The sequence below is a fragment of the Etheostoma cragini genome, chromosome 10 (genome assembly GCF_013103735.1).
Source record: "Etheostoma cragini isolate CJK2018 chromosome 10, CSU_Ecrag_1.0, whole genome shotgun sequence".
Lineage (NCBI taxonomy): Eukaryota > Metazoa > Chordata > Actinopteri > Perciformes > Percidae > Etheostoma > Etheostoma cragini.
In genome coordinates, this window is record NC_048416.1 from 26,576,186 (window position 1) to 26,587,330 (window position 11,145).

Here is an 11,145-nt window from a genome sequence, read left to right on the forward strand (position 1 = left end):
AGCTTATGAATAGTAATGACTCCAGGCAACATGACATCAATATGACCAGTTTTTAAAATCTACATGAAGGACCCATTTTAGAACTAATATTTGAAGTTGTGACTGTCAAACATCAACAGATTGTCTTGAAGCCTTTTATTAGTATTGTCATCAAATCTTTCTTCATAAAGCTTCCTTGCAAATAGGTTAAAATTATGATATTATTTACTGTTTTGTAAACAAAAAATAATAAAAAAGAAGATGAGAATAATTTTACATTTTTGTATACTATGTGTAATGTCTGTTGTAATAAAAAAATGAGAATCTTCGAGGTGTAGCAAAGGCTGATGGCCTAGCTTGTTCCCCATGAATGACATTACAGAGAATCAGGATACTGATCTAAGCTCCTAATATCAGTAGGCAATCATTGCATCTTCGTATAATATAGCATGCCATGAAAACTTCTGAAGCATTAAATTGAAACGGGGTCGAACCACATAATGGCCCAGATAAATCAATGCTGCCATTAAAACTGTGATGAAAGATGAAGAGATAATGTTATCTATGTGGAGTAAGGGTTGTTACTGAATGAAAACCCTTTTGCAGGTCACCCTTCTTTGAAATCATCGATTTGCACACTATGCATTACCTGACCAATGCACAAATACAGTTTTGTTCTGCCACTGAACAGCACCACGGCAACTTTTAGGAACTGAAGAAACCATACTGTTATTGTTTATTGGAAGCCAGAGCATTCAATTCTGCAAAATCATAGTTTAGATTCAGTTTTTGAATGTGTAATACCATTTATTTAAAGTGGTCATAATATGCTCATTTTCAAGTTCATCATTGTATTTGGAGGTTATATCAGAATAGGTTAACGTGGTTTAATTTTCAAAAAACTTTTTGTTTTGTACTGCACATTGCTTCAGCTCCTCTTTTCACCCTGTGTGTGGAGCTCTCTGTTTTAGCTACAGAGTGAGGCATCGCTCTTCTGTTCCATCTTTGTTGGGAGTTGCACATGTTCAGTAGCTAGGTAAGGACTACTAGCCAGTCAGAAACAGAGAATGAGGGCGTCTCATAATAGGAGCTAGGTTGAAGTAAAGGCTGGACTACAATAGATCTGTTTGCAGCTTGTGAACAATGTTTTCTGTTGGAGATGGTAAGTTGGGGGAGACTTTGGGCTTTTTCACTTTGTAAACCTATAACATGCATAAAATGATATATAACGCAATAAAAGAAAGGTGAAAGCCAAAAAGCATACTATGAGTATTTTAATCAATATATATGCATGGCAACACCAGCATGGCTAAGGTTAATTGAAGAAGTTAGGGAACATCAACCAGGGGCGTCGGACTGGGGAGAAAAGGGGACTGAGGCCTTTAGAAAATGCCTTACTACAGGGCCCAGGATTACTTGCTACGCCCCTGACATCAACACTAAGGTTTTGGAAAAGTTGCAGTTGTGGTCAAATCAACACCTTTTATATTCCTTACATAAGGTGTGCATACATTTTAGCATTGGCTATAAATCACGTCTTGCAGAATCTGAACAGTCAATAGAATTGCACTTACAAATTCAACTGAAGTAGTTTCTCAGGTTCCATGGCTAATTTAAAGGAAGTTAACAATGGGTGGTGATGGTCTGGCACCACAAAAACTATGCGGTTTCAAAGAATCATTTTAGTGTGCATTTTTGTTGAAGGTGATAATACATGTCTTTCGGCTCCAGGTCAACTCTATGATACATTTGTTGGGACGTCTATGTTCAAGCAGGGCCATATAGCCAGAACTATACTTGCCCAGGCTGGGCCGAGGTATTGGAGGTTGTTTGAATGGCTGACACTCCTCACTATTTTGCTGTTATTATTACCTTCATGCATCTTGCTGAAAAAATCTTAAAAACACAAGTGCTTCAGTTGATTCTCTCATTGTTGTTGACTGTTCCATTAGAGCTGTCAAAGACACAAACTCCACAGGGGAAACAACAACAACAAAAATAGCCAAAAAGTTAACAATAGCTAACAAGTAAGAGTTTCCAAGGTCCAAACTCCAGGGACCTCATTGTGTCCCAAATCCCCTCTGCTCCGCAAAATACAATGTCACCTCTTTCAGAGAACCCTCTTCTTCTCCTCCAAATATGCAATTAACTGGGGTCATCATCCATGGCCAGCAGTGACAGTCAACAGTGAAGGTCTGACACAAATAAATTAGTCCTCGTGGTACCTCCGCTCCCCACATCAAACAACACACAACTAATTGGACACTTGAAAGGCAATGAATGACAATGTAAGTTGAATGTTGTCTTTCGAATATAATTGGAATGCAAAAGAGAAGCCCCAGGAGAGCCAAGTCCACCTAAGTGCTTTCCTGGTTTATTTATTAACCTTTATCGTTTCAACAGATGATAAACATGAACTTCTTAGGTGACCTTTCAACGTTTTCGGTTAACTATGCAGGAGGAAGTCGGGGGCAATAGAATTCACCAGCAGCTTTGAGAACGGCAATGAGAAGGTCACGAGTTGACTGTCAAAATGTCTGAAAGTTTTCAGCCGCCTGAGTGTCAGGTGTGAATAATGGCACGTCAGATATCCTTTCGCACATCGTTGCAGCTTTTTGGTACCCAGCTCAAATTAATGAGCCTCGGCGCGAATAAAAGGCGGGAAAGATTGATGCACCGCTGTCCTTCATGAATCACTGCCTCCCATGCCTGAATGATAAGCCTGCCCATCAAGACTGGACAACAGAGCAGCTGCAGTCGGTTAGGAAATGAGATCTCCTTCTTTCATGCTGAGTCTTTGATGCCTGAACAACTTCCGAGTCTGTCTGTTGAAAGAAGTCAGACACTTCTTTCTTTTTTTTAGAATTGAGGTTCTTCTGTTGTACTAATAAATGGACATGACTGATTTTAGGGCAGACACATGCTATTTTAAATGGTATTGAGTTTGATGTGTTAAATGTTCAAAATACCTCTGCAAAACTTTGTTACGGACAGTGAAGCCTTGAGATGAGAGAAACATGCTTTTGACTGAACCCCACTGACTTTTTGGATAAAACCAAAGGAGAATGTCTGTACTGTGAGGGCAGGCTAAGTATTCTTTATGTATCTAAGTGACATTGGATAGATCTTTACTTTATTGGACAATCAGGAAAAAATTACTGCAAAAATGTTGCATGCCTTATAAAATCTTGGTCTTGGTATCTTTGTATTTTTTGCTTAAAATAGGTGTGATCGCAGGAAAGCCCAGCTTAAAGGTTTGTCAGGACATCCTTTGTCCACCCTACTTCGACTGAGTAAAAAAAATAAAAAATAAAAATTCGGACCTGCTTTTCTTGATTTTTACGACTTGATTTGGGACATCTGTTTTTGAGACCTGAAGCAATGACGTCATCCTATCTCTGCCATTAAGGGTCACTTTTCAATTTACTTCAATTCCATTTTATTCATAGTATAAACTCATAACAAGAGTTATCTCGAGACACTTTACATTTAGAGTAGGTCTAGACCACACTCTATAATTTACAAGGACCTAACAGTTCTAGTAGTTCCCTCCAGAGCAAGCAATTTTCAGAAAAACTCCCTTTTTCTGAAAATAAGAGAAAGACATTACATAATACCTGCACCCTAGGAACCCTTCCACAATAAGACGAGATATTTTAGGAGCCTTGGTACATTAATTTCCCATTTTCCTCTCAATCAAATCGCCGTGTTTGTGTTTAGTGTGGGTTTGCTCCATAGGGAATCGATTAAATTATGCATGGGGACAAATTGATACTCTGAGCTAAAGGTGGTTCATTAATTTCTCTACTCCGTTTTCCTGGTAAGATTCAGATGAATAATTGAAAAATCAATATCGTCATTGTCACCAAAAACGTCTCTGAGCGCAATGACAGTCCCTCATTTTAAGGCATTCTAAGAATGTCATGGACGAAAAAGGCTGGAAAGAATGACAGTTAAGAGCAAGGGTGTCAAACTTAACTTCCCCAAGGGCCACACTAGAAGATGAGAATCACATCAAGGGCCAGACATAGAGTTTATTGCTTTTATGTCAAGGGAAAATATCAAATATCTTCAACTGTATTATTGCATGTCTCATATAGCCTTCTCACTCAAACCAAAATGTCAAAGAAATACCAAAACATTTGGAAAAAAGCATAGAAAATGTATAAAAAATAAAAAACGTGAAAAATGACAAAAAGTCGGTGTATATGTCGCTTAAATGTTTATAGGGGCCGGGTCAAAATGATCAAGGGGCCGGATTTGACACATGTGGTTTAGAGGATGGTTCCACAGTTCTGCTTTTATCCATCTCATTGCAAATTCTTTCAAATTCAACATTTTAATTGCCACTGCCATCGCCAGTGTAGTGGGGATGCTGATCATTTTACAAAGATTTCCCACTGAAGGCTTTTTCTTTGCATGTCTGCCTTGTGAGGGCTTTTGCCAGTCTCATAAAATGTGCATTCATTCTGTGCTGTTATGATCTGTTATTTCATATCACTTCAGATATTCATCCACTATTTGGAATAAGTCATGTAAATTCATATTGTTGATTGTTCAGAGACTGTGAAACTAACAAAAATAGGGAAGAATATTCTCAAAAAATTACTGTTTTGTAAGACAGATATGACCGTTATATAATTTAACTCCGTAAATTGGGACACCAGCACACTCCTAACTATGTACTATCCTGTTATTTGTTTAATGTATGAATTTGATAATTTTGAATACGTTTAGGGGGGACACGGAAAATATCTTAACTAACAGATTTCACCATGAAATGTCTTCAGTTGGTTATTGACGTATATTTTTGTAATTCAACTTTTTTGAAATATGATGTTTAAATATGCGAATGAGGAATTATCTATGCCGATTTATGTTTAATTTAAGGGAAAAAATAAAAGGTGCAAATAGACAAAGTCTAGTAAAATAAACACCTGAATGTGTATTTTGAAAGCTCCCCCCCAGTAGTGTGAAAAAATACATTTTATAGAAGCAATATAGCCCAAAACCTCAAAATTTAAAAAAATGTTATGTTTTTGCCTCTTTACAATGTGGAAACCATCCCACAATTTTTTGTCCCGCCATTTTAAAGAATATTAGATAGTGACAGTGAATAGACAGGAAAGGTGGGAGAGAGAGAGCATGCATGTGGGACTCGAACCCGAGCAGCTCTAAAGGACTCAGCCTACATGGGGCACACACTCATGCTGGGTGAGCTGGAGGTCACCCCAATTTTCTTCCCACTTTAACATATACAATCTGTAATCACACTCCAAATCTACATATTGATCAAACCCACATGTAAGGACAGTAATGTGCAGCAGATCGTGTGATAGCACAACAAAGCCTGAAGGGGACTCACGGCAGAGAGGAGCAGCGGTCATTGGTCAGCAAGGGAGTCGTGAGCTGCACTGCAGCAATCCATCATTTGGGGTTTCCAAATCTTTCCCACACCCACTGCATATTGACGTACTGGGTGATACATGGTCACAGGGTACTCAAGATGTTTGATTTCAGAGCAAAGCGTATGGATTTTCTCTTCAGAGACAGCAGCACACATGGCCTTTAAACCACTCCAACGGTCTGGTAAATAATTTATTTACCATCCTTCCTGTGGGAGCTCAAGTATAAGTAGGCCAACATGTCTGACAGCGTGGTGAAAGACGTCCCTCTGCCTGCTGGTGATAATTCTCTGCATTAGGACTTCACTGCATGAGATATTAACTAGCTCTCTTTCGGTTCGATGGTCGTAGCTTTGATGCCAGGTCTGCTCAGCGTTTTGATGTCAGAACAGAGAAGCCTGCAAAAAGCATGGTTTGGCAGTACTGGTTGGTTCAGATGGTGTCTCAGGGGGTAAACTATGACCGATGTGAAGACCCAGAAATAAACAACACTGACCAGTCTGTCTGCTTGTTAATGTGAATTTACTTTAACTTTACAGTTGTCATTAGTAATTATTTTCATATTGTTTGTTATTGTTCTCTCTCGCTCTCTCTCTCTCTCTCTCTTTTCTCCTTTCCTTCTGCGATGCGTCTCCTCGTCAGCAGTGTGCACCGCACACACAGACAGACACAAACACACACACAGACAGACACACACACACACACACAGAGTGAGGCGGTCAGACAGACATACAGACAGCAGTCCCTTCCAGCTCCTACCGCGGAAAGTTTTTCTTGGCTTGTGTGGAGGTGAGTGATGATGAACAAAAGACTTAGCAGCCGGTGCCTTGAGTTTACTGCTAATTATCGGAAAGACAAAGCAAATAGTTAACTTCTGTCTTGCTAACATGTATGAGCTACTAGCTTATGTAACAAGCTAGCTAAGGTTTAGCCGAGGAATCATGTCCGTACAGGCTAATGTACTGTACTTAATGGAGACACTTCAGGTGAACAGCTACAGTACAATCTGTATGTAATAACATCATCAAAATTGCCACATTGATATGCATTAACTAATTAAAATGGGCTAATTTGCATTTATTTGACAAGGCACTGCTGGTGAACAGGATAAACAAAATAACTAAAACATATTAGCACAGAACTTCCCCAATTGATGAGTTGAGAGACTTTCTCCCTTAACTGTTGGGTATGAGTGAGAGAGTCATGCGTGCCACTGGGCGTGCAGCCTGGACCCGGCACATATCAGTTAATGTTTGCTGGATTTTGTCCACAAGCATCCCTATCAGTCTGGGAGGAAGGAGTTAGCTACAATCCTGGCAGAGGTGCCTGGCGTTTTACTTTTGGCCGGGGTCAAACGAATGGGGAAGGAAGGGGTGTAAATTTAGTTCCAGCATTTACCAATTGCTTCATCTGGTAAATGAACTCCAACATGGGGATGGGGGAAATAGGGGAAAGGGTGAGTAATTACAGCGATGGATCCTTGGGGGGGTTTGAGAGGTGTTGGACGGGTGTAAGTGGAGTTGATGTTTCGTGTCTCTGCTCTGTGGTCTCCCACAGTCAAATCTTTGCTCAGGTGGGGGCTGTGGTGGATCACTGCCACACTTTGTTATGTATTCCTCTTGTTTAGATTTGTCTCGTGTCCTTGGCAGAGGGAGAATATGTGATAGAGAGATACATAGACAGATAGATAGATAAATAGAAAGATAGATAGATAGATAGATAGATAGATAGATAGATAGTAGATAGGTATATTACCACTGATAAAAACACTTTTGGGTTTAAGGAGCTGACTGTTTCAGCAGTTCCATAAAGCCCAGTTTCTGAAATTCAGACTGTTGCTTTAAAACATCATGTTGACCCTACATGCAATATAATGTTCTACACAGTTGGGTGTGCAGCCACGATATACAATATTTTTGGGGTCAAGTCAGACACCATGTTTTTGGGAAAACAGAGTATTTTGTTTTTACTGCTTTTTAAATCTTTTACAGCAGAGTCACCCAAAACCAGGCTTTGAGGCCCAGATGTAAGCTTTCCTTATAGCTTTTTACTTTTTGAATTGCTCTCAATCCTTACCCTGATGTGTTACAATGAGACGCGATCCCGGTCATCAGACGGATGTCCAGCATCCTGCAGCAGAGGAGCAAATCTGTTATCCAGTTTCACACTCAGTTGTTGGCGAGGCATTTTGTTGCTAATTTTCCCTTTTGCAGCTGTCCACGGCTGTGTCCTACTAAGTACAGGGGTTGAAGACGCCTGGGTGATAATGCAAGCCAGCCGGTCGTATCACAAATCTCAGGGCGCTGTGCCCTGCCATGTTAAAATATGGCAATAGCCTACTATGTCTACAAAAAAATGTTTAGTCTTGGGAAATATAAGTATTCAAGAGCCGCTGCTCATAGTTTCTCTCAGAGGAAGAGCAAGATTATCAGCAAAAATATGCAATCAGAGGCAGGAGCAAGCAGCAAAGGGTCTGCACTGTAAGAAGCCTAAACTTTAACCTAAAACTGTCAATTGTGACCTTTGTAAATGCATCAATTTCCTATTATCCTATAATTCCTTTAGTCCTATAAATCAAACTTGATACAATTTGAAATATGGAAATCATTCGGATTATTTGCTTTGGAAACAGGTTAAATATTCTTACTGTGCAGTTTTTCTTGGTTTTAAGAAGAAAAAGGTTATAATATCTCAGTCACAGACAAAACTAAGATAAAATGAGATGAGAGAATAAGAGAATGAGATTGCATGTGTCAAGCTTGAATTTATACCAGCTAACAATAAAGGCTTTCCAGACTTTTTAATAGGCTAATTAAAGGCGACATTTAAAAAATAAATTTAAAAGTAATTATAATGCATTTATATGTTTGTCACAGCCCTACAGCAGGTAAAGTCAAAATAATGCCTTCCTAAATCCCCCTTTTTGGAACCAAACAGTACTGTGCAGTCACATTCCCACTTGAATAACTGGGTCAGCTTCCTCCTTCTCTTGTACAGTGATAATTCTTCGATCAGTGTGTGACAAGATTAAAAAAAGTACTTGGCAGCTGTCACACATCATCAGGGAGAGGGAAACCAGTCATGGAAGGAGCCCATGATAGAAAATTAATGAGACCTTTCCTGAACGCCATCACAGTTTTGTCACAGCTGGACTCTGAGTGGTTCAGTGCCCTCATTGGGGAGATTTTTCACTATAAATCTTGTTATTGTGCATTCATGGCTAACTATGGAAAACCACATGACTGCAGTTAGCCATGCTTCGGTTAGCTGGAGATAATTTAAATCCCAGTGAAACAGTTTTCTGCTAGAGGAGCTTCTACTCTAATTTCATTCAAGAACATCCACCTACCCTTCTTACTTTAACAGGATAAACAGTCAATACATGGCTATGCTTTAGTCAGCATGACTGTGTCTCACCCTGGTTGATTTTACTGTACCAGTATTTTACTGGAGGTGACTGGGAAACCGTACATGACCAGGGGGAAAGTACATATGTGCCTTCCATGTTTCAGGATCTGTTCCCTCCGCTGGTTCCCACAGAGGCCAGGGCAATGCCTTCTCTCTGCTGCCTTCAGGGCACCGGCAAACTAACTGCACTGTATACAGAGCCAAAGCTGGTGTAAAGCAGAGAACACATTTCCTTCTGCACACAGAAACAAAATGCAAATAGGGACTTTGTCAATAATATCAACAGAACTAGCACAATAACAAAGAAAATAATCCTAAATACAAACTGATTCAAATGAGAACATTGATTTGAGACTCATCAGCTCTTTCTTGCCAGCTTTTGTTAAAATTTTGTGACGACATGACATATGAAGAAATCTCCCCCATTGACTTTAAAACTCAAACAGGTTAGAATGTTTGTTCAGCTTTCAGAAATCTAAGTCTTAAGTAAATAAGTCAACACACATGTTAACATTTCATGTTAACCATCTGAAATATTAGAAAATACAGCCGAGGAAGTATCTGGGATATGATCAGAAACTCCAGATCAGGTACTAATTTGACCTGTATCAAGTAGGAACTTTCATTTCAATCTTTTAGACACTGTGGCCAAAGTCCTTTAAAAATACTGAGAAACATAACAAAGCCTTCTGAAAAAAAGAAAATCATAAATCTTGTGGTCGGTTGTGTTATTGAATTCATTGATTTACTCTTTAACTTTTGAGAAGTCTGGTAAGATACCTTAAGGATGGGTTTCACAACCCTTCCAGCTCTTAATTACACATCATTGTTTAACACTTAGTTATGATCAAGACAATTATGGATGAACTGAAACTGAATATTCATGAGGCCTAAGAATAGGCCACCGTGGAACGATACTGGTGTCAAGCAAGAACCAAAGTACATTTAAACGAGCAGGCTAAGAGGACTGTCTTCATGAGGGTGCTGAAAAACTGCTACACTTCATTTTGTGTTTAAATCAAAGTGTAGGCTATATGTATGTGCCTCACGCTCTAAGGTATTCTGCACTAATATTAGCCAGAACACAACAAGTTAGGATAATTCCTTAGAAAGTTTGGGAACTAGATTAACCCAAATTTGAGCCCACAGGGCAAACAACATGAATAAGTCTCTTCAGAAAACAACAGCAGCAGATCATGATATTTCCAGCCTAGTCTCATGGCAGTTTGTGAAATTGTCATGTAATTTAATCTATTGATTCGTGTACAGATCATATTAATGTACATATTAATGTAATGTACAGGTGGATAAATCATCTGTGACCGTGCAACACTACCTGTTTACAAAACAAGAATCAATCCATAGCATGTCCAGACATGATAAATGTCAGCCAGATGAAACACAGCGAATTGATCAGCCTCATGAAGAAAACTCGGTGTCGGGCCCTGACCAGTGACAGAGGCCCCCTCAAGGTTAATCTGAACTTTCAAAGAAATCCAATTAACATGGAAGCACCAAAGAGACAAACACTTGTGTGGCATCTTCTCTTTAACACTGCTTGTGTACAAGAAAGAATAATGTCTCACCATGACACCTAAACAGGGACATAGGGCACAGTTGCCGCAGGTGTTATAAAAGTCAGCATATCCTTTTGTGCAGTAGAAATGTTGGGTCTGCACTGATACAAAGCCTCTTTGTTTATCCACGTTGTTTGTTTCGATGGGGTCACGTTGCTATTGGTCTCTCTGACAGAAAGGAAAAGATAAGACCACAGTATAGGATCCACAATTGAATCGTAACACGATAGGAACTGGGTTGTTCTATAATTATATCCCAGATACCAAACCTCTGGTTACTCCCTCCCATTGGGGAAAAAACAAAATTGAAAAACCTTAAAAATGTTTTTCTTCTATGACATCTTTTGATTATTGAACAGTACGTGTAAAGAACCTAGTTCTAAAAGGATACAAAAATAGCTCACTAGTTGTGAGAATTTGTCGTCACCTATTTTGTGTTACTCCTCAGTACAACACAAATGTGTTGATGATTGTTCTGTTACTTTCTTTCGAAAATGTATGAAGGTTGCAAAGAAGTCTACTAAACGACAACACCCTTAGAAAAAGGGTATTATATATTAAATAGTCTATTTTGGAGGATATTTTTCTTTTGAAGGGCAACTTGCCAACCAGCAGACAAATCAAGGAAATATGCCGGACACACACACGCACACACACACACACACGCACACACACACACACACACACACGCACACACGCACACACAGTCGTGTCTGGCTATCTTTGTGGGGACCAGTCATTGACATAATGCATTCCCTAGCCCCTTACCCTAACCT